At 45.3% G+C, this 24,187-nt stretch overlaps 1 long non-coding RNA gene across 1 annotated transcript in view; it reads right to left on the bottom strand.

Annotated features, from left to right (window-relative positions):
• Positions 1-7,420: 7,420 nt before the first annotated feature.
• LOC141726926 (uncharacterized) overlaps positions 7,421-24,187 on the bottom strand; it is a 425,545-nt gene continuing 408,778 nt past the window's right edge. Inside the window, exon 2 of the long non-coding RNA XR_012577888.1 lies at positions 7,421-8,175. This is a non-coding gene — a long non-coding RNA (uncharacterized LOC141726926). The remainder of the gene's footprint in view (positions 8,176-24,187) is intronic.

The raw sequence follows: 24,187 nt of genomic DNA, 5'->3' as shown, positions 1-24,187 counted from the left end.
GTTTTGCTTTCACACCAGAACACTAAGCTGTGCCTGAAAGAAGGTGGCGTTCTAGGCTTCAAATGACTTCTTTATTCTACAGGGGCACAACTTTTATCTGTATTCAGTTATGATTTTTAACACAATGTTTTGAAAATTGTTTAAATCTGAACTACTAGTTTTCTAAGCTTTCTTCTTAAAATCCTATCCAAGAAGGTAAATAACTTTACAAAGATGTCACCTTTGCACCCCTGAGGAGTGGACTCGTACTTGATGCATCCTGTGCTGCCAGCCCAGTAGCTGGATGCAGACTAATCACAGAGGAGGCTGCTTTACTAGGAGTAGATGGAGGTTTTCATGCCTGCAGGGCCACTTCTAGCAGCATCAAACCCAGTTTCACTGTTTCTCTCTTGCCATTTATTTTTCCAGATTTGCAAAATTTTACTGCTTCATTTTTACATCTTGAAATAAGCCCCCTCTTTCTGCCAAGTGTCATGGTTTGACCCGGAAGGAGTGGGAATTCTGGGAAGCTGTGGTCAAACCAATGAAGGTTTTGGGTTTCATACTGACACCTGGTGTAGCCAGTGGGGTTTGGACACACCTCCGAGAATACACAGGGGTTAAAAGCAGGGCACTGCCCTGGCATTTCCTCTTTTTGGACATCGCGGCCGAGGAGTTCAGACCTCTCTCCCTCGCCCGGCCCGCTGCTGCTGGGCGGGGGAGGGGCCAGCCATGCGGTGAGGCCTGGGCCTGGACAGTGATGGGCTTGAGGGGGCTTCGGGGGGGGCTCCAAGGATGGAAGGGTGGGGGAGCCCCAAGAGACATCGGGCAGCCAGCTCCCCTTTCCCCCCCCCCCCAGGAGAGCAGCCAGCTCCCCTCCCCCCCCCCCCCCCCCCCGGAGAGAGAGAGCCGGCGGCACCGAATGTGATGGCAGCCAGCCAGGAGGAGAAGGGGGGAGAGAGAGAGAGCCCGGCCGGCCGCAGCAGCAGCACGTGTGGGAGTATCATCTCCTCCCAGGACAGACAGAGACTGAAAACTTTTAACCCTTTCCTGCATGATTGGGGCCTTGCGAAAATGCTAATCCTCCTCGAAGCTGAATAAGAAGGGAGATGAGAGATGATATGAGATAAGGACCTTGGCCCGGAGTTTGTGGAGATGATTGGATGGGGAGAGACGATTTGGAGTGGCCTTTGGGCTGGACGTTTTCTTGTAGCCATGGACTCAGTTGTTCCTGTGACACAGACTGCATTTAGGGGGAGGCAGTGCCTCAAAACCAGGAGGGTTCATTTGTGAGGACCCCCCGGCCCCAGGGGGTTGGAAATATATGGGGGGGACAGTTGTCCCAAAAGCAGAGACTGTGCCTTTTTGGAGTGAGACAAGGCATCCTTGAAAGACCACCCTAAAAGCAGCTCTGGCCATGTCTCAGTGGTGAGAGCACTGAGCATGGAAGGAACATGTCACAAGCGGCAAATGGACTTTCCGGGCGGTGCCAAAGTGACAAAGAAGCATCCGGGATTTCACTGTTTCCAGGAAAAGCCTATGGAACAAGAAGGACTCCTTTTCCTCTCCATGAACTGCAGTTTGAGTATACTAACGTGTGGGGCCAAGGCTGAGCAGTTGGTATTTTTGAGAGAATGTATTGGATTGGGAAAGTTAGGGAGTGGGGAGGAGGAAAAGTGGTTTTTGTAAGGTTTTCAATTTTTTTCTTTTCCTTATAGTCTTTCCTATTTTTTCCTGTAGTTTTAGGTAATAAAGTGTTATTTATGTTTAAGTTGGAGCCTGTTTTGCTTATTCCTGGTCACATCTCACAGCAGACACCAGGGTGAGGCATTTTCATGGGGGCACTGGCTCTGTGCCAGGCTCAAACCATGACATTTTTTGGTTCCCTGGACCGGGAAATCGAATCACGGGAGAATGATGAGGTAAAGCTGTGAGATGAGACCAAGAAGAATAAGGAAAGCATGTACTAAGTTAAGGTAGATGAATAGTCATAGTGAATCTAAGGTATTGTTGTGTAGAAGTGTTTTGTAGTTCTGTTGATAATTTTAGAAAGTGTATTCTCGGAGGTGAAGGGTGGAGTGTCATGGTTTGACCCGGAAGGAGTGGGAATTCTGGGAAGCTGTGGTCAAACCAATGAAGGTTTTGGGTTTCATACTGACACCTGGTGTAGCCAGTGGGGTTTGGACACACCTCCGAGAATACACAGGGGTTAAAAGCAGGGCACTGCCCTGGCATTTCCTCTTTTTGGACATCGCGGCCGAGGAGTTCAGACCTCTCTCCCTCGCCCGGCCCGCTGCTGCTGGGCGGGGGAGGGGCCAGCCATGCGGTGAGGCCTGGGCCTGGACAGTGATGGGCTTGAGGGGGCTTCGGGGGGGGCTCCAAGGATGGAAGGGTGGGGGAGCCCCAAGAGACATCGGGCAGCCAGCTCCCCTTTCCCCCCCCCCCCAGGAGAGCAGCCAGCTCCCCTCCCCCCCCCCCCCCCCCCGGAGAGAGAGAGCCGGCGGCACCGAATGTGATGGCAGCCAGCCAGGAGGAGAAGGGGGGAGAGAGAGAGAGCCCGGCCGGCCGCAGCAGCAGCACGTGTGGGAGTATCATCTCCTCCCAGGACAGACAGAGACTGAAAACTTTTAACCCTTTCCTGCATGATTGGGGCCTTGCGAAAATGCTAATCCTCCTCGAAGCTGAATAAGAAGGGAGATGAGAGATGATATGAGATAAGGACCTTGGCCCGGAGTTTGTGGAGATGATTGGATGGGGAGAGACGATTTGGAGTGGCCTTTGGGCTGGACGTTTTCTTGTAGCCATGGACTCAGTTGTTCCTGTGACACAGACTGCATTTAGGGGGAGGCAGTGCCTCAAAACCAGGAGGGTTCATTTGTGAGGACCCCCCGGCCCCAGGGGGTTGGAAATATATGGGGGGGACAGTTGTCCCAAAAGCAGAGACTGTGCCTTTTTGGAGTGAGACAAGGCATCCTTGAAAGACCACCCTAAAAGCAGCTCTGGCCATGTCTCAGTGGTGAGAGCACTGAGCATGGAAGGAACATGTCACAAGCGGCAAATGGACTTTCCGGGCGGTGCCAAAGTGACAAAGAAGCATCCGGGATTTCACTGTTTCCAGGAAAAGCCTATGGAACAAGAAGGACTCCTTTTCCTCTCCATGAACTGCAGTTTGAGTATACTAACGTGTGGGGCCAAGGCTGAGCAGTTGGTATTTTTGAGAGAATGTATTGGATTGGGAAAGTTAGGGAGTGGGGAGGAGGAAAAGTGGTTTTTGTAAGGTTTTCAATTTTTTTCTTTTCCTTATAGTCTTTCCTATTTTTTCCTGTAGTTTTAGGTAATAAAGTGTTATTTATGTTTAAGTTGGAGCCTGTTTTGCTTATTCCTGGTCACATCTCACAGCAGACACCAGGGTGAGGCATTTTCATGGGGGCACTGGCTCTGTGCCAGGCTCAAACCATGACACCAAGTCTCTTTTGTAATTTCCTGGTTGCTGTTTAATCCAGCTGATGGTCATCATCCTCTTAATTGTAATAAGTTTGGGGCAAATGCTCTCTCAGAGAGGTGTGGGTGTCCCATTCACACCCACTGTTACACTCAAATCCCTATCCTATCAGTGTTTGTTATCCTGGCCTTGTTGCCAGGAGGATGCCTTACAGACAGGCCCACTGTAGTATTATTCTTTGGGTTATGTTGTTATCTAGATTTCCTCAAGAGCCTAGTAGAAGACAAAGAGTGGGGTGTGTGTGGGGGGGGGTGTTTAGAATGTTTATACAATTATATTACTTGACTTATATTGTTTTTGTTGTCCCAAACATGGGCTCATTACCCAGTGCACAGTGCCTATTCACACACTGAGGAGAGGTATTTCTAGTTTTTTATTCTAGTTTGTGCAAAGTAGGGAGCCAGGTAGTAACCCCTGAAAGGCTGGCTCACTGATCATCAGAATTTTACACAATTTATTCATTTTAACAAAGGCATCAGCATTCATTGGTTACAAATTGCATAGCTTTTGCATTAATTAGTACTTAAACCCCTATTTGCTAGTTATAGATCTGGCTTCTCATGCTAATTAGTGTACAGGCACAGTTATTCTCTTCAGTTGAGTCAAGGGTCTGTTTTAAATAGATGGTCAATGGATTGGTGGTTGTGATCTCCAACTTCTGCAATTACCTTTCCCCCAGTTACTGCTCAGTCCTGCTGACTTCATTCCTTGTTGTGGTGTGTTGCAATATCCTGTTTTACCTTCTCCCTTCCCCCTCGCCCCTCGCTGAGTGTGCCCTGTCAATCAGGCTAACATACCAGCAAGGCGTCGTGTGATAGGTGTCCCTAGTACCTTGAGACCATGCCCCTTCACCTGGTTGGTGACTCACCTGTCCCCTCCCCTTCCCCTGTCCTGAGCTTAAAATGTTAATGAGACCATGCGGCGCCATTCTGTTATCAGCAGTAGCCCAGTGCAGACGTATCTGTGCTCATGGAATAAACATCTGGCTACCTTCTAGCAGAATCCGCTCCCTTCTTTTCTTCACCATCGCCAGAAGCTCTCCCCTGAGGAGAACGGAGTCCTGTCTTGTGCCCCGCTGCACTCTGCCGCCAGCCAAGGTATCTTTGAGGTATAACACCGCAGAGCTGCCTGTGGCCCAGCAGCGAAGGTCAGAACTGGCCTGGGCACCATCTAACTGGTTATATTGGGATACATATTCCAATATATTGGCGTCCCTGTGGGTGGGCAAGCGACTCTGCAGCCCGAAAACGGACTCGCAGTACCTCAGAGAAGTTTCTGCCAGCCGTGCATCCAGCTGGAAGGGCTTTGGTTGCATTGCCCTCAGCTAGAGACTTTGGGAATACTCCCAGAAAAAGTTTCGTGGACTGTTCGGCGCCTTTGGAAAGCCCTGCTTCATTGTGGTGAACAGATTTTCCAGAGGAAGAAAAGGGCAGCCTCTCTTGCACCCAGAGAGAGGTCCTTTTCCGGTGGAGACCTGCCTGCCTGTACCCAGCCTACAGCTTCCATTTCACGTGAGTATCTCTGCTTTCGGTAGAGCAGAAGCTCAAAAACAGACTCTGCCGCGAGTTCTGTTCCTTTTTTGCCTTTGCATTTTGGCTGCGCAGCCCCACAGACAAGAATTCATAGCGTTCTAGTGTTAGCTTTCCTGCTGCGTGTTTCACTGTTTTTTAGAATTCGCGCCGGAGCGGGATCGCTCTCTGCCCTTCCCCCCCGGCTCAGCAGCGTGTTCAGACACGTGTTAGGAGATTTTCTTTCTCTTTCTCTTTGCGGGAGAGGGGGGGGCTCTCTTTCCACGTGGCCGGGGGACCTGCGGGGGTCGGGAGTGCTCTGCACACGCGGCGGCGGGGGGGGGGGGGCGTCCCGGTTTCGGCTGCCACGTGGAGTAGTTGCTGTCTCTGCTCCGCGGGAGTGGCTGCTGCATTCCACCGCGGGGGAGGCTTTGTTTCTGCCTCGGCTCGGCAGGGCGTGTCCCAGCTCCCTGCTGCTGCTGCCCGGGAATTTTAAAAGCAGTATATACAGCTGCATTGTGAAGCTTTTGTCTGCTCGTTATCGCTTTCTATCTGTGGTTTTTTTTAGAAATTGGTAGCTGATTTTAGCTTTGTTTTTGGTCAGGCGGGATTAAGTACTTTGCTTTGTAACATGGGTTCCAAACTTAGCATTGTACAAAGGGGAGTGTATTATGATATTGTTAGCATTTTAATCAAGAGTAATGTGAAATTCTCTAAAGGAAAATTGAAACAGTTTATAAGATGGCTTTTTCTGCAGTTCCCAAACATTTCCCCTGAAGAAATCCACAATATTCAATTCTGGGATAAAGTTGGGAATGAATTGATAACCTTAGGACAATCTGGCAAATTACCCTCAGCTAAATTTGTGTTCTGGAGTTTGCAAATTCGAACAGCATTGCTCAAACAAAAGGAAATGGAGAAAAAGCCAAATGTAAAGCCATGTGCCTCTGCTCTCCCCGTTCCTCCCTCTCCCTCTAAAACCCCTAAACCTCTTTCCCCAAAAAAATCCCAAGCACGTGTTAGTTTTTCGGAGAGCAGTGATGTCCAAAATGGCCCCCAGTCCCTAGGGGGTGCACAAGATGGTGGGTGCCACGTGGCATCTTCCCAAACCTGGTCTTCTTCTTCCCAAAATCCTCTTAAACATCCCAAAATTCCTGCCCCATCCCCCTCTCCTCCTGTTCCTCGTGACACCTTCCCCCCTCCCCCCGCCTTTCCTGCAGTACACTCAGCTTCGCCTCTCTACTCCTCCCAGGGGGCGGCTGCTGACGTGATGTCACCAGGTGACCCCGCCCTCTGTTCCCACGGTATCCCCGCCCCCTGCCAGCCCCTTGACCCCGCCCCTTGTTCCCACGGTTTCCCCGCCCCTTGCCGGCTCCCTTTCCCCGCCCCCTCCCCGGGTTCCCACGGTGGGGACACACCCACTGCCTGTCCCCAAACCTGTACCTGTGATCCCAATGCTTCTGATTCAAGGGATACAGAGCAGGGGACAGCAGACCCAATGCATGGTGCCATGTTGTCGCTAGCTCCTGTTATATTTCAGCCTGCAGCTCAAGCTGGAGCAGCCCCAACTGCTAATTGGAGTTCTTTTGGACGACAATTGATTAAAGAGATCTGTAAATCTCATAAAGAATATGGTGCACACAGTCCATATTTCCGTGGCCTTTTAAATTCTGAATTAAGTAGAACTGTTGTGGTTCCACAGGATTTAAAACAAATTTTTTCATGTCTCATGACATCCACGGAATTCAAATTATGGGAATCAGCATTGAAACAACTGCTAAAAGATGCTCTCCCAAGCTTACAGGCTGATCCAAACACAGCAAAAGACAACAATGGTAACCCCATTACCCTTGACCACCTCTGTGGTGAGGGTCAATGGTCTTCTCCCTCAGTCCAAGCTGCTGCAATTCCTGCAGAAACACTTGAGAAAGTAAAGGAAGCAGCTGAAAAGGCATTCTTTTCCCTCCAACCTGAGGGGCCTTTTGAGCCCTATAGTAAAATCAAACAACTACCATCAGAGCCTTTTGTGAAATTTGTAGAGAGGCTAACTAGAGCCATTGAAATACAAGTTAAAAAGGAAAATGCAAGGGAAGCAATTTTAGAAGAAATAGCGTTTACAAATGCAAATGAACAGTGTCGAGCAGCAATCCTGAGCCTTCCTATGGAACCTTCCCCTACATTAAAAGATATGCTTCTAGTCTGTAACAGGAAAGTGCCTCTGATGACTGTAGCTGAAGACACCAGACCAAGGCTGCTGCCAAGACCACCCCAGCGTGTTGCTGTTGCCAGCCCTGCACCTTCTCTTTCAGCACAGCAGTACCCTGGGCAGCAGCGGAGACCAGCAATAGTTGAGCCCACTAAACCATGCCTGCTTTGTAATAAGCTAGGACACTGGAGTAACCAGTGCCCCCTGAAAAGGGAATTTGATGAATTTAAAAATAGCAGGGGAGGAGAACTGCAAGCCCTCCCTGGGGGTCAACAACAAAAAAACGAAGAATAAAGCGCCAGCCTGCCAGGCGTGCAGACATAAAAGGAGCAGGCCAAGAGAATAAGGGTAGCAAAATAAATCAAGCGCGCGATAATATTAACATTTGTGTAAGTGAAGCAGGTGCTTCAAAGACCAAGTCTGCTAGTCCACTGTTGAAGGTGAAACAAAATAACCTTTGTTATGATTTAAGTAATTCTGTATTAACCGCATCTTCTGTCAATGAGCCTTACAGGTTGCAGCTGACAGAGTCACTCCACCTGAAGGACACTGACTGGCATTTTGTCTCTGTAAATCCTGAACAGAAAGGTACTTGGAACCAAATTCGTTGTAAGTACATCATCACTGGGGACAAAAACACACCACAAGAGATCGAAATTGCTCCGGGACTGACAACATCAGATCCCAAGCAATTTGTTCTCAGCCTGCACTGTTTCCACCCACCCCTGTTTCTTCCTAAGGGACAAATTGTTGCTCAAGCTATCCCTGTGCCATCTTTACCTGAAAATGTTGATAAACAAGGGCCCACAGTCGCCCGGGTCCAAGTTATTGGGACAGATAAACCCAAATTGTGGTGCAATGTCAGTGGGGGTGGGGAGTCTAAACGCATTGAGATGCTTGTAGACACAGGTGCAGACTGCACAGTGATTCCAGTACGAGACTGGCCAGCACACTGGCCTTTACAAAATGTTGCTGGTCACCTTCGAGGTGTAGGAGGTCTGCAATTGGCAAGGCAATCCAAAAGCATTATTCAATTCGAGGGTCCACACGGACAATTGGCAAATATCCGTCCATTTGTGTTAGATTATTCAGAACCTTTGTTAGGGAGAGATTTAATGGCCCAGTGGGGTGTCACAATTAATATTCCAGACTCTCCACAGCATTTTTGTGCAGCAGTCATTAAACAACAGCGCCCCACCCAAAAACTTAAGTGGAAAACAGACGAACCAGTTGATGTGAAACAGTGGCCACTCAGTAAACAAAAAATTAAGGTGCTTGAGGAACTAGTACAAGAGCAACTAAGAAAGGGCCACATTGTGGAGACCATGTCCCCATGGAACTCTCCAGTGTTTGTCATCCAAAAAGCTGACAAAAAGAGGTGGCGACTTCTCTGTGACCTCCGACAAATTAATAATGTAATTGAAGATATGGGTTCTCCCCAGCCTGGTATGCCGTCCCCAACAATGCTTCCTCAAGATTGGAAATTAGCTGTTATTGATATTAAAGATTGTTTTTTCCAAATCCCATTGCACCCTGACGATGCACCGCGTTTGGCATTCTCTGTCCCTTCTATCAATTCAGAAGCTCCTATGAAAAGGTACCATTGGACCGTTCTTCCTCAGGGCCTAAAGGTATCTCCAGCTATCTGCCAGTGGTATGTCTCTTCCCTGCTTTCCCCAGTTCGTGCAGCCGCAGAGAAGGCCATCATCTACCATTATATGGATGATATCCTTGTGTGTGCCCCCAATGATGATTTACTAACACATGCGCTTGACCTAACGATCGATGCATTGATTGTTGCAGGGTTCGAGCTCCAGGAACAGAAAATTCAAAAGATGCCACCTTGGAAGTATTTGGGCTTAGAAATTGGAAATAGGACCATTGTTCCTCAAAAACTAGAAATCAATCCAAAGATCAAGACCCTTGCGGATGTCCACAAGTTGTGTGGGTCTTTGAATTGGGTAAGACCATGGCTTGGTCTGACTAATGAAGACCTTGCCCCTCTTTTCAATTTATTGAAAGGGGGAGAGGACCCAGGTGCTCCTAGGTCTATTACCCCAGAGGCACGGAAAGCTCTAGAAAAGGTTCAGATTGCAATGTCCACAAGACAGGCCCACCGATGCCGGCCTGATCTGCCATTCAAATTTATCATCCTAGGTAAGTTGCCACACCTCCATGGAATTATTTTCCAGTGGGAGGAAAAACAAACACCTAAGGCAAAGGACACACCAAAAAAGGACCGGGACCAGAGGGACTCTCTCTTGATCATAGAATGGGTTTTCCTCAGTCACAAAAGGTCCAAGAGACTGACAAAGCCTCAGGAACTGGTAGCAGAACTGATCCGGAAAGCAAGGACCCGGATCAGGGAATTAGCAGGATGTGATTTTAAGTGCATTCACATTCCAGTTGAGTTAAAATCAGGTCAAAATACTATGAAAATACTGGAACAATTGTTTCAAGAAAATGAAGTGTTGCAGTTTGCTCTGGATTCCTACTCAGGACAATTTTCGGTAGCACGGCCCGCTTGCAAATTGTTTGAACAAGATGTTCAATTTACTTTAAAATTAAGAACTGCTCTAAGTAGGAGACCTTTAAAAAGGGCTCTAACTGTCTTTACAGATGCGTCCGGGAGGTCCCACAAGTCTGTTATGACTTGGAAAGATCCTCAAACCCAGCAGTGGGAGACGGACATTGCTGAGGTGGAAGGTTCACCTCAGGTTGCTGAATTGGCTGCGGTTGTTAGGGCTTTTGAAAGGTTCTCAGAACCATTTAATCTGATTACAGACTCTGCATACGTGGCAGGAGTAGTATCCAGAGCAGATCAAGCAATACTGCAAGATGTATCTAACATTGCACTTTTTGAATTGCTCTCAAAACTGGTAAAGTTAGTCACTCACCGAGAGCAACCCTTTTATGTGATGCATGTCAGGTCACACACTGACTTGCCAGGGTTTATCGCTGAAGGCAACAGAAGGGCAGATGCTCTTGCTGCGCCTGCAGTGATGGCCACTCTCCCAAATGTTTTTGAACAGGCAAAAATCAGCCACCAGCTTTTCCACCAAAATGCACCTGGCCTGGTTCGCCAGTTTAACATCACTCGAGAACAGGCCAAAGCGATTTTGGCCACGTGCCCAAATTGCCAACAACATGCACTCCCTACAGTGAGTACGGGAGCAAACCCAAGGGGACTGAACAGTTGTGAACTGTGGCAAACAGATGTAACACACATACAGGCTTTTGGACGGCAGAAATATGTTCATGTTAGTGTAGATACCTTTTCTGGAGCGGTCTATGCTTCTGCCCACACAGGAGAATCATCTATTGATGCTATTAAGCACCTCTTACAGGCCTTTTCTTTCATGGGCATCCCCAAGGAGCTGAAAACTGATAATGGGCCTGCTTATAAATCCAAGGAATTCGGGAGCTTCCTGCAGCAATGGGGAGTAGAGCACAAAACTGGCATCCCCTACTCCCCTACAGGTCAAGCCATTGTAGAAAGAACTCACCGTGATATTAAAAGGGTCCTGGACCAGCAACAACAGGTTCTGAAGGTAGAACCTCCCCACATCCGGTTAACCAGGGCGCTATTCACAATCAATTTTCTGAATTGTTCTTTTGACAGCCTGAACCCACCCATCCTACGCCACTTTGGGGGGAACAGTCACAGGTTGATGAAAGAAAAACCTCCAGTTTTAGTAAAAGACCCTGAGACTTGGAAAATGGTGGGACCTTACAAATTGGTTACTTGGGGACGTGGATACGCCTGTGTGTCCACCCCCTCTGGTTTAAGGTGGGTTCCTTCCAAATGGGTAAAGCCCTATGTTCCCAAAGTCTCAGAGAAATCTGCAGAAGCACCCCAGGTTGCTCACGCTGCCTGGAGAAGAAAACGCCGCGCACGTTCTCTGGAGGAAATTCCATTTAAGCCTCCTATCTGGAATAGTTTGTAATATATGTTTGTCTCAAGTTTTTGTACCAGTTTAGATCCCACTGTTCGTGTATAGCCTCGAGACGTCATGAGACCGAGCCTGCTTCTCGTCCTACTCGTGATCATCCCACCTGCAATCTCCTACATAGTACTGCAGCCCAAACCACATATGGACTACCTCGATAAAGGTTCTCAGACATCAACAGAGAAACTGACAACGAGCTGAATGGACTTTTCAATGGCTAGGGACTCTCAGGCTGGTTGGGATCTATTCTGAAAACTGTAATTTTAGTGCTGTTTATTTTATTTGTAGTTATTGTAGTTTTTAGCATTGTTTTTGGAGTAATCAGACGCATGGTTCTCAAGTTAATCTCAAGCTCATCTCCCCCTCCTGAGGTCTACCATTTGGAAGCCCTCAGTGCTCCAGTGGGTGACCTGGAGGCCTCAGTAGAATCATTCTGCACCATAAACACAGCCCTCTTCTTTTTAAACAAAACTAGGGGGAGATGTTGTGGTGTGTTGCAATATCCTGTTTTACCTTCTCCCTTCCCCCTCGCCCCTCGCTGAGTGTGCCCTGTCAATCAGGCTAACATACCAGCAAGGCGTCGTGTGATAGGTGTCCCTAGTACCTTGAGACCCTGCCCCTTCACCTGGTTGGTGACTCACCTGTCCCCTCCCCTTCCCCTGTCCTGAGCTTAAAATGTTAATGAGACCATGCGGCGCCATTCTGTTATCAGCAGTAGCCCAGTGCAGACGTATCTGTGCTCATGGAATAAACATCTGGCTACCTTCTAGCAGAATCCGCTCCCTTCTTTTCTTCACCATCGCCAGAAGCTCTCCCCTGAGGAGAACGGAGTCCTGTCTTGTGCCCCGCTGCACTCTGCCGCCAGCCAAGGTATCTTTGAGGTATAACACCGCAGAGCTGCCTGTGGCCCAGCAGCGAAGGTCAGAACTGGCCTAGGCACCATCTAACTGGTTATATTGGGATACTTATTCCAATAATTCCTGGTGGTTCTTGCCCAGCCAGCCCATTCATCTTGGGCTTTTGTTTCCTTTTCCTTAAAACCAAAGATTAGCCAAGACTACAAGGTTCTCAATGCAATTGCTTAATCATAACTGCCTGGATATAGCTACCGATTAACAACTAAATTTTAAAATATTCCAACATTTGGTTCAAATCTTGAGTGGCAAGATATCATTTTGACACTGGGCCAAGTAGAGATGTAAGTTTTTAGAATTTGATGCTCTGGAGGTGTTGGAGGTTAGGGATTTTTCCTGTTGTTTTTCTTTCCCTTAGGAATTTTTTCCCCATTTTGTTGCTAAGGGACAATAACAACCGGGTACTAAAGAGAGACAAAAAAAGTAGCCACAGCTCAGGGGAAGGGTCCAGCTGGCTACTCTCTTTTTACCTGGGGTTTCTCTGGGAAGGGCAGAGATACCATGTATTACAGCGACCTGAGGAGGTCTCCATGGTGAGAGAAGGACAAGAATCTTGTTTCTTGATCAGAAGGCTGGATTTATTGATATATGATATATAATACATTATAACTATACTAAAAAGAATAAGGATAGAGGTTGCAGAGAGCTGCTAAGCTAAGAATAGAATAGAAAGAATGAATAACAAAGTTCTGTCTCCAGGGAATCTGTCCCTGAGCTGGCCCTGTGATTGGCCCTTAATTGTAAACACGGAGCATGAGCCAATCACAGGATCACCTGCTACATTTCACAGCAGCCGATAACAATTTGTTTACATTCTTCTTCTGGGGCCTTTGCTTCCCAGAAGATGCACAAATCCCAAAGAAAGGATTTCAGTGAAAAAATGTCTGCGACAACCATGAGAATTGGGATAGGGAAAAGGGGTTGGGTGCAGCTCCTACCCTCTTGCTGCATTCGGAGGAGAAGGAGGCTGTAGTTTCTGTCGGAAGAATTCACCACCACTGTGGGATTCTGTCTTCTGCTGCCTTCTACTGTGAGTGGAGCTCTGCTCATAAGAGCAGCCATTGCACTGGGACCTTATTAACACCCTACCTCACTAAAAAAACTACTTTTCACCATCTGCTCATTTGACAGCTGCAGCTGGTCTGTAAACTGCACAGATAAAATTTGCTATAACAGACCCCCAACTCGACTATCCTAGTTCATTAAAAAGTAGAAGTAAACGAATCCCCGGATATGATAATGATAGGTTGGATTGGAACTCAAATGGGGGACCCCAGCCAATCCAAATCAATCCTGAATGCAGACATCTAATTGGCCAGTGAGCTGGACGGTGTTGAGACCTTGACCAATGAGGTGTTCAAGCGTGGGAATTTTGAAGCCCCTATAAAAGGGGGCGCCCATCAATAAATGTGGGCTGTTGTCACATGAACTCGGTGTGTTCAGTCATGTGCCTGTCTCCAAAACTGCATAAAGTGCGACATGCTCGGGTGCCTCAGGGGAAAACCCTGGGATCCTGAGCCCTCTCCCCCTCCCATGGAGCCTTTTCCCTGCCCTGCTCTGAGCCGAGCTGCCGCTGCCCCCACCCCGCCATTTGGTTTTTTTTACCACTGCTCCAGGTTTTCACTACACTGTAGCTCTGCACTCCCTGCCCCCCTGCCCTGCTGGAATACCCCGCCATTCCAGCTATATTTCTAGGGCATCTGCCACCTCTCGCTTGGGAGCCCGCCCTTCCATTCCAGCCACTGCTCCAAAGATCCTGGTGGAGCCCATCTGTACCATTCAGCCCGTCCGCCATTACCATGTAGTCCCTGAGCTCACACCGGAGTGCCCACTGGGACCCTGCCAGCAACCCTGCCAGCTCTGGCCATAACTACACCAAAGGGGAAAGTGCCTGACAGATGAGAAGGCTGTTACTGGGTTTCTGGTTCTGTTTGTTGTTGCTGCCATAGTTGTTGTTTGCCTTGTTATACATACCAGTAAAGAACTATTATACCTTTTCCCATATTTTTGCCTGAAAGTCCTTTGATTTCAAAGGTATAATAATTCAGAGAGAGAGGGGTCATATTTGCCCTTCCAAGGGAGGTTCCTGCCTTCCTTAGCAGATGTCTGTCTTCCAAACCAAGACAGAAGGGTAGATTAGTGGTTCACCTCCTGTAAAGACTGTTCTCAGTATTTTGCACTATATGTTTCTGGTTTTAAAATACACTTTTTGTCTGTGGTGTTTCTGAAATTTTTTGCTGCTGGATAAGGTTTGTAGGAATGTGTCCTAAAAAATGTGACTGTTCATAAACAAAGTTGTAGTATATTTGCAATTGACAATTTTGACAATTATTGTTTTGTAAGGAGAATAAGAAAAGGAATTTGGACAAAAGAAAAGGAATTTGGACAAAAGAAAAGGAATTTGGACAAATCATTTCAAAGTATGATTAAGTAGATGAAAGCACAGAAAGAAGATTAAGTAGATGAAAGCACAGAAAGAGATGTTAATTTCAGCTTAGGCTATCTACACCTATTGGATACCGTATTTTCATTTTATCATCACAACTGCTCTATTTTTTGTTGTTGCTGTTATATAAATATCCTGAAGCCATATTCACTACTCTTGATTAATTTTATGTCTTTATTGTGCCTGGAAATGGTTTCCAGGATTAGTTGCTCTATCACCTTCACAGGGATCAAGGTCAGGCTGACCAGTCCATAGTTCCCTGGGTCCTCCTTCCTGCCCTTCTTGAAGATAAGAGGAACATTTGTTTCTCTCCAGTCATCATGTGCCTCTTCCAGTCACCATGATAAATCAAAGATTATCAAGAATGGTCTCATAATGACATCATCCAGGTCCCTCAGCCCTTGAGTGTGTATCCCATTGATGCCCATGAACTTATGTATGCAGAGTTTGCTTAAGTAGGCCCTGACCTGATCATCTTCCACCAAACTTACATCTTCCTTGCTCCAGATTTCCCCCAGTCTCTGAGAAATGGGATTCCTGAAATCCCTTAGTTATAAATATGCTATAGTTAAGTGTAGGTGAGTTTGCAATGGTTTTGGTTGCAAAAATAAAGCTATTAAGCAATGTTCTGCCCAGCAGAAAATGACCTGGAGGTGCTGGTCGATAGCAGCTGAACATGAGCTAGCAGTGTGACCAAGTGGGCAAGAAAGCCAATGACATCCTGGTTTGTGTCAGAAATACTGTGTCCAGCAGGACCAGAGAAGTGATTCTTCTCCTTTACTCAGCACTGGTGAGGCCACACCTTGAGTACTGCATCCAGTTCTGGGCCTCTCAGTTGAGGAAGGTCGTTGATGTGTTGGAATGAGTCCAGAGAAGGGCAACAAAGCTGGTGAAGGGTCTAGAGGATAAGTCCTGTGAGAAGAAGCTGAGGGAGCTTGGGTTGTTTAGACTGGAGAAGAGGAGGCTCTGGGGAGACCTTATCACTCTCTACAACTACCTGAAAGGAGGTTGTAGCTGGATGGGGGTCAGCCTCTTCTCCCAGGCAGCAAGTGACAGGATGAGAAGACATAGCTCAAGCTGCACTAGGGGAAGTTTAGGCTGCATATTAGGAGCAATTTGTTCACAGAAAGGGTGATTAAACATTGAAATGGGCTGCCCAAGGAGGTGGTAGAGTCACTGTCCCTGGAGGTATTTAAGAAAAGACTGGACATAGCACTTAGTGCCATGGTCTAGTTTACAAGGTAGTGTTAGGTCTTAGGTTGGACTCAATAATCTCAGAGGTCTTTTCCAACCTAATTGGTTCTGTGATTCTGTCTCCAGTTTGTTTTGCTGATTGCTATTAAATCTAAGACTTTCTACCTCTCTACTTATACAATAAATGTGCATTTTTTAATTCTAAATAAAAACAACAACAAAAAAAGAACAAAAATATTTTCAAAAGTAAAAGAAGAAAATAACTTTCTTTCTCTCCTTCCTCTTAATGAGTGTTAGAGAAGAGAGCAAATACTGAACAGGCATCAAATAGAACTCTGAAACTGGAGCTATTCTTTCCAGGTCATGTCGTGGTTTTATTAGTAGGGCAACATGGAGAATCTGGATCAAACAATAAAACTTGTGTGAGAAGGGAGCAAGGCAAAAAGCAGGATCACAGCCCTGGACTTCAAGAGAGCAGACTTGGACCTCTTCAGGGATCTGCTTGGAAGAATCACATTGAATAAGATCCCAAAGAGAAGGAGAATCTAGGAGAGCTTGTTGGGGTTTTTTTCAGGAATCACTCCCTCCAAGGTCAAGAATGGTCCATTCCAATGAGCAGGAAATTGAGGAAAGGTGGCAAAAGGCCTGCATGGATGAACAAGGAGCTCTTGACTAAACTCAAGGATGAAAAGTTGTATCAGGGAAAGGAGACTTAAGAGGAAAATGGAATCACTGTTTGAGTGTTCAGGAATGAGGTTAGGAAAGCCAAAGCCTGCTTGGAGTTGAATCTGGCAAGGCATGTGAAGGATAAACGTCACTGATGGAGTGACATACTTCACTTGTAAGAGAAAAGTAGTAATATGCTTATTGATATAAACCAGGGATTTAACAAAGTTTGATGTAGGAGTAAAAAATGTAGCATATGCAACAGTTGTTTAACAAGATTTGATGGCAAGATGCACTTGATTATTTACTGCATAGAGGACAGAGTAAGACAAAACTGTCAGGGAGCCCCTCCTATTAAATCATGAGGTTTGGAAAGGGCCTCCTTGCATTCTGAACTCCTTTCTCAGGGTAGTTTAGGTGCGACTGGATCCAGACTTAGTCCAAGACTTGGTCAATGGTTTATGTCTAAAGGATTATATGTGCATAATCAGCCCTTTATATTGCTTAACAAAGTTTATAAAGTTTCAGCACACTTATTCACAGTTCCAAGTATCTGATGCAATAAGGATTCTCTCAGGCTTAAAGAGTAACCCTGAGAGGTGTCCCTACACAAGGGGAGATCCTGGCATGCATCCTGCTGTCATGCAGGAGAGATCAATAGGCCCTGGGCTGTCCACTATTTTTGGAGTAAGATGATTGACTTATAGTCATATTTACATGGTAGTCACCTCTTGCCTCTATGCCATAAATAGCATATTAATAGTTTCTGCATTTGTAGATCGACAGTAAGTAGATAGCGAAGCATTGCTATTTGTTAATTTGTATGTTTTGGGTGGTCGAATTGAGGTTATTTGTAAGCAATAGACACATTAGAGTTAATAAAATCATAACTGGGTGAAGCATAAGATTAAACATTCTGTTGCTGTTGGTGACCATCTACAAAGACTTTCCTGCCAATGGTGTTCTCCAGCCTTCTTCAGTCTTTCCAAGTGTCCTGGGGTGACGTTATGATGCTTGTATATCCCCATTCATCTGATCTGTGCCTTTAAGACTGGCTCTGAAGAGTGGAAGTTTTGTTTGGGTTTCTCTTATCAGGACAGAGACAAGCGGTACATAGGGCTGTTTTTTTCACTTCCAGCTTCATCTTGCTGCTTTTGCTTGCTCTCTTTTTCTGCTCTTGCTTCTGCTCTGCTTTCAGCCTCTGCTTATTAGCTAGTTCTAGCTAAACAGTCCACATTGCTTCCTGGACTGTTTCTCCTCTCCTGTTCCTGTGACCATCTCGAACCTGCTCCGGACTGGGACCCGGGAACACCGAAGGTTCAGCTGCAGCGGCTGGCCCAGCGCCGGAGGGACTGAGAACAGAGCAACCACCCCCCCCCGAAAGAGACTTTCTGATTTTGCCATCTTTCTCAGAGCGGTGTCATCGGGTATTGTTCATTTTGTGTGCTGGGGGGTGCGGGGCCAGTCAAATAAACAGGTTCTTTCCACCTCTCTCCGAGGAATTTTTTTCCCGAACCGGTTGGGGGGAGGGGCCGTGTGGGTTTCGCTTTCTGGAGGGGCCCTCCTTTGCAGATTCTTTAACAAATTTGCCCTAAACCAGTACACCAAGACATGGCATATCTCCTCTGTATCATGATGAGCGGTGATTAGGGTTTTATGTCCATGGGTTTGGATACATTCTAGTAGTTGACACAGGTTACTGCCCTGAATCAGTCTCTTCACCAATGAAAGATTTATTCCAATGTGTGTCAGCAGCTCTCTGGCTACAGGGAGCAACACAAATTTCCCAGGCATTGTCCTGGGAAAGGCTGTGAGAAGACCAGAGAAAAGAATGAGAAACAATTCTTATCTTCACTTGCTGCACCTGTTGTTGTGAACACGTGGAATGTGTTATGGAGATTTGTTTACGAAAGAGTGGTTTCTTAATTAGCCAATGGTGATGGTGTTTGGACTGGAGGACCAATTAGGTCCACCTGTATCGTAACTGTCTATAAAAGCAATGTGTTTCTTAATAAGTATAGTATAATAAAGTGATTGATCAGCCTTCTGTGAATCATGGAGTCAATGCTAATTATTACCTGGCTGGGGGCCTGTGATGACACCAATGGAAGTAGGAAACAGATCTTGACTCAATGTATAATTAAACTGTAACAACTGATAAGACGTTAGAGGGGCTGAATAATTAAAGTTGCATCCCATAATTTCAGTAAAGTTAAAAACACAAGTGTTTGAATGATTACTTCTATCCATAGTAATGTTATCTACAAATATAAAATCTCAAAGGGTTCTCATACAAACACATCCTTTTCCAATATCTTGAAGTAGTTTCAGGGGTTTCATTGGGATCTACTTAAGAATGTAAAGACAAATGTCAGTGTCGCACTCACAAACAAACCCTTGCTCTTCCCGTATAATGCATATACCAGCATCAACAGTTTGCCATTTGTTTCTGCCATCTTAGGCCCATACTCTGTATTCCAATGGATAGAACATTATTGTGATTTAATCCCAGCACTATGATTTTGCATATGGTGTATAATAAAGCATTGTGCATTGTCGAGACAAAAACTATTGGTCCTATTGTTGATGGGGTCATAAGTAAAATTTACTAAATAGCACCAGAATTGGAATTCTTTTTCACATTTAGTTGCATTATCCCAAATCACCTTTTGAATTTCAGTGGGCTAGGTGCCATCTTCACCCTCTCTTTTAATGCTGCTGCCATAGATGGCATCCACAGTTGAGCCTGGACACAACCAAGAGTTAGAAAAATATTATTTTGGGCTGCACCAAGTGCATCCACAATCATTTGGTGGTCCCTTTCATTAATTTTTTCCCTCTGAGGCAGTATATCAGATAAGGGCCATTGTTCAGTTCTCAGTGTTAACAGAGAAGACCACAATGGGTGTTCTCATTTGTTTAAACCACTTGTACTCAGTATATAGTAATATGAATACAGCATTTTCTTTTGCCATCCTGTGGGGTGCTGTAAGAGAAAAATAGGGACTTGTTTTAGAATGGACAGATTGTGGCAGGACATCCCCCCTACCACAGAAGAGCTTATCTGCAGCTGGTGCGACAGCTCCAGGCATTCTCCACCCCACATGAAATGATGAGATAACCCAGGCCAGCTCTCTGACTAGTAAATTGTCACAAGCTATTGAATCATTTCTTCCTCTGTCACCAGAACTCCCAATAAACACCTGGGGGTGATGTTTTGCGGAGAAAAGAAGAAACCTCACAACTTTATAAAAGTTGTAAAGCCCGGTATGCTTTTATTACGACGCGCGCCGGACGCAAGCCTCCCCAAAAGGGCATGCGTACCCCTGAAGATTTCAGACCTCCTTTTATCCCCCTTCCAAATGCATATGCATATAGTTTCACAATAAGTTCATACATATTCACCTTGCATGACACTTAGCACCAGTTCTTCTTTATCAAAGGAATTTCTAAGTCGGGGCAAATTGACCTCGTGGTCTTTTCTGTTTTTCTTTCTCTGTCTCCTTGCTGTCTCGGCATGTGAGTTTTTCCTTCAGCTTTGGCCGTTTGACTTTTCACCGTTGTCAGACACTTCACCTAATTTAGGACGGATCCCTACTCTGTCTCATTCCCCCCTTTCCTAGGAAATAAGTAAATTCTTTTACTTAATGAAAACTTTCATGACAATAAGTGTCTTTTAATGCTTCACTATGTACGTTTGATAAAGATGTTAGTACAGCCATTCGTTGTAGTATTCTCCAGTTCCAAATTAACAATGTAATAGATAATCCTAAGCTTATCCCAACTAATATTAGTAAAACTAGAATAGGGTGGCACAACTTATTAAAGATTCCATTTGCAGTTGGTGACCACCCAAAGATCACATCTCACCAGTGATGATCCATATTTTATTTTATTCTTTGTAGAACTCTGGTTATGTACTTTGTATCATGTTGGACAGTAATTAAGGTTTTCTTTCCACTTTCTTGGATTCCTTTCAAGACTTCTAATAGGTCTTGGTGCTTAATTAATTGTTTTACCAATGTAAGGCTCACCCCAATAGGGATAGGTGGTAGTCTGTGATACACTGTGTAATTGGCTGTAATCAGCTGGAGGGATGTTACTGGTACCAAATACGAAAAATCACACCCAATAATCTTAACAAAATTACAAATACAGAGATTAGAATGGTTTCTACTAGACAAAATAACATCATTGCTATCAATTTGTACAGCAGCACAAGCAGTTCTCAAACATACGCCCTTTTCCAGTATATACGGGCACAGTTTTCTGGTCAGTGACTGGATGAATTTCAAAGTGGCAAATACCCTGTTCAGTGTCCAAACACATCCTGGGCATTAGCAGTATTGCTTTCACAAATGATTCTCATTTGTTCTCTAGTGATGCAGGATTCTAAGTTTACTGTCTGCCACTTTTCATTCATCTTTTCGTGCCCACACTATGTTCTGAAGGATAGAGTATTGTTTCTTCATGGTTTAATCTTAGGGCAATGATGGGATGGATAACATAAACAGTGGCATTACATACGGTAAGCACAAAGGCAGTGGCCACATTAGAAAGAGGATCATAGGTGAAATTCACCATAGTCCACCAGGATTGAAACTTCCTTTCAAAATCAATTGCATTATCTCACTCAATTTTCCGAATTTCAGCTGGAAAATTACCTTCACCCCTTTCCTATATGATCAGAGCTGCTGTTGCTTGTATCCATAACTGTGCTTGTATACAACTGAAAGCTAAAGACACATTATCTTGAACTATACTAAGTGCTTCTACTATCAATTTGTGGTCTTGGTCCCTGGCCTCTTCATACTTCTTTACTTTGGCAGTACTTTTGAAATCTGTCACTGGCTAGTTCCTAATGCCAATAGAGATTACTATAAAGGCTGCTTCAATTTTGTTAGGCTACCTGCTGCAGCAGCCAGTTTATTCATCAGTATTTCTGAATCAATTCCATTTAAAACTCCTAATCTTGTCCCTAATATGCCAGTTAGATGTTTGTTATGGGGAACAGGAACTGCTTTCTGTCCATGATCATCCCTACCTGCCAGAGGGATGTGCTGGGCTCATACTACAAATTCAGACACACTTCACAAGTGTACCTGACAGAGGTTTAGGTCATACTTGAGGCAGATATTTGTTCTGAAATGTAGAGACCTCAGGGAATCTAACCTCTCCCTCTCCCTCCAAAGCACCTGATTTCTCAGATGTGTGGCAAGCAGGAATGTCTCTCCTGGTCTACAAAACCTCACCCACCTTGCCCCTAGCTAAGATCAAGCTGTGGACTGTGTTCAGGGCAGAAGATAATGGAGGGGAAATCTTGAGAGAAAAGCCTAAATTCATTGCAGTGCCTCAGAAGAAACTGGGATCAGGTTTCTGCTACTTGAAACACTCAGCACCAAAGTGATGCTCAAAATCCTACAGCCTGCTGCTGAGCTCTGAGAGGGTCTCTCTCTCTACTTCTTTTAAGCAGAATCCAACTGCCTCAGACTGGGACAATCACTGATCCAAATCTCAGTAGGAAAAGGGACAGCTATAAATAAGGAAAATCACCTTCCTTGCTTGGGTTAATTTACCACCTGCAGTTCAGCACCCTTTACCAGCCATTGCCTGGGGGTTCAGCCAACCAGCTTGGAAAATGACCTAAGGAAACTGATTTCTTGGTGTTCCTGGTTTTAGGCACCAGGAGAGCTGGCTCCTTCCTTTCTTGTTCTGCTCCTGAGATATGCCTGTTTTTGTGACCATGTTTCCAGCCCTCAAAGGAAGTTTTTAGGAAGGAGAAGCAGGCTGGTTGGATTTTTGAGATGTTAATTTGCATTATCAACTCCACACGTTTGAGAGACCATTCTGGATTGAATAATAGCTGTTGTTCAGTCACATTCTTTACTACGTTAGGTTCAAGTTTGGAATTTGGGTAGAGTCTGAACTAGTATTGGGTGTATAAGGCCCCGCTGTGGTAAAAAGTGCAGTGTCCACTTTGAATTCAAATGAAAGTCTGACAGTAACTCGAGCTCAAAGGCAGGTCACTTCTACAGGCTGTATCAGGATGAAATTACACCAACAGTCTGATTCACTTAGGTTATCACAGACTTCCTGGTGTTCATATACACCAGGGGAGGTTCAGACACTAATTACATCTGGTCTCTCATAAGCCATCCTATTGATGACTAAGCACTTCACTTTGATTTCTTCTCCTCAGATTCCTTGAAGTGTTCACAGTTCCCGTTCTTGCTATTCTTACTCCTCACATACCTGATTCTCGTGGATTACCACAGTAGATATGTTTAAATCTTTTGTCTCAGAAGGTTTTCCCATGGATCCGGTATACTGATTAAATGCCAGGGACCAAGGCCATTCAGCATTGCTTTGGGTAGAGGTACTCTCTAGTTCTAAAACTTCAGTTATAATTCCATACAAAACAATTCTGTACACTAAAATATGAGCTACTCCCGACCGCAATATACTCATTTTGCCCAAATAAGTTTTAGTCTCAGTTCATTGTCTCCTGGTGTCACTCCTGAAGGGGCTTCTGGGCCTTCTTCACCCGAGAGTGATGGATCCAGGCATTCTGCTCCTTGATTTTGATTGCAGTGAAGGTGGTGAGAGGTACTTGCAGTGGTCTCTCCCACTATGGTTCCGAAGTCTTCTCTGTAAGAGACTTAACATATACATCAACCCCAGGCTATCTAACTCCCTGCTCCGAGTTCCAGCCACATGTTTCTCAATTTCTCTGAGCCGTTTTCTTAATGCCACCATGTAAGTGGACATTCTGGACATTACCCTTGTATTCTATATGGTCTTCTATAAGGCATTCCAAAAGAATTCAGCATTCCTTTAGCTCAAAAGGTTTAGTTTGAATTTGCAATAGTGCTAGTGGAAGAGCTTCTTGCCCCAGTCTTATGATTTGCTGCCTAATCAAATGATTCATTCTCTCCCCCTGGCCACGTGATTGGGGGCGGTATGGGGTGTGAAGTTCCTAATCTATGCCCAGATGGCTACTAATCTGTTGCACTATTTTGGAAATGAATGGTGATCCTTTATCTGAGGATATTGTGGCTGGAACTCTGAAGTGTGGTATTATCTCTGGTAAAAATGATCTGGTCACCTCTTGAGCTTTGACAGTTCGGGTGGGGAATGTTTCTGGCCACCCTGAAAATGTATCTATTAATACCAGTACAAAAGCTTTTAGGTACACATAGTACACGTTACTTTAAAGGTTTGCAAAAGTATGCCTTCTCAGATTGGCCAGTTGTTTATTCCCCACACTACAACATAAACATTCTCCACAGGTACTAAAGCTTTATTTAAAACTGAACACATGACCCTTGTGCCGACAAAAATTCTTCCCTTTTGGGAAGGTCACCTTTACCTCTCCTCCCTTACCTTGGGAGGAAGCCTTTAACAAATCATATGTACTCATTTTGCGAACTGTGATTGCTTCGCATTTCAGCGTGAGAATCCTTGCCTGATTTCATACGTTGCTATCTTATGCTGCATGCTGAACAACATGTTTGATTTGCTTTCTCTTTGCCTTGTTTTCCTTTTCAAGAGCCAAGACCAGAGAGCGGTCTGATCTCACAGTCTCTTTGTCATTCTGGGTGATTTCTTAAAACAAAAGACATTTCAGCATACAAAAACTATCCCATTTATCTTCCTGTTATAAAACAGTACTAACAGCAATGAAGCACTGTAAATCTTTTTATTTTCTGAGCTGCTCTTACTGGCAACCTCCTCCCAGTGAGCCCCTCCCAAAAGGGGCTAATTCAGGAACCTGTTTGCTCTGGTCAGTTCTCATTATTTATTTCTCCTTGCCCTATCTCGC

Source organism: Zonotrichia albicollis, chromosome W (genome assembly GCF_047830755.1).
Source record: "Zonotrichia albicollis isolate bZonAlb1 chromosome W, bZonAlb1.hap1, whole genome shotgun sequence".
Taxonomy (NCBI): Eukaryota; Metazoa; Chordata; class Aves; order Passeriformes; family Passerellidae; genus Zonotrichia; species Zonotrichia albicollis.
Note: the sequence above shows the minus strand (reverse complement) of the source record. Positions and strands in the feature narration are given on the sequence as shown.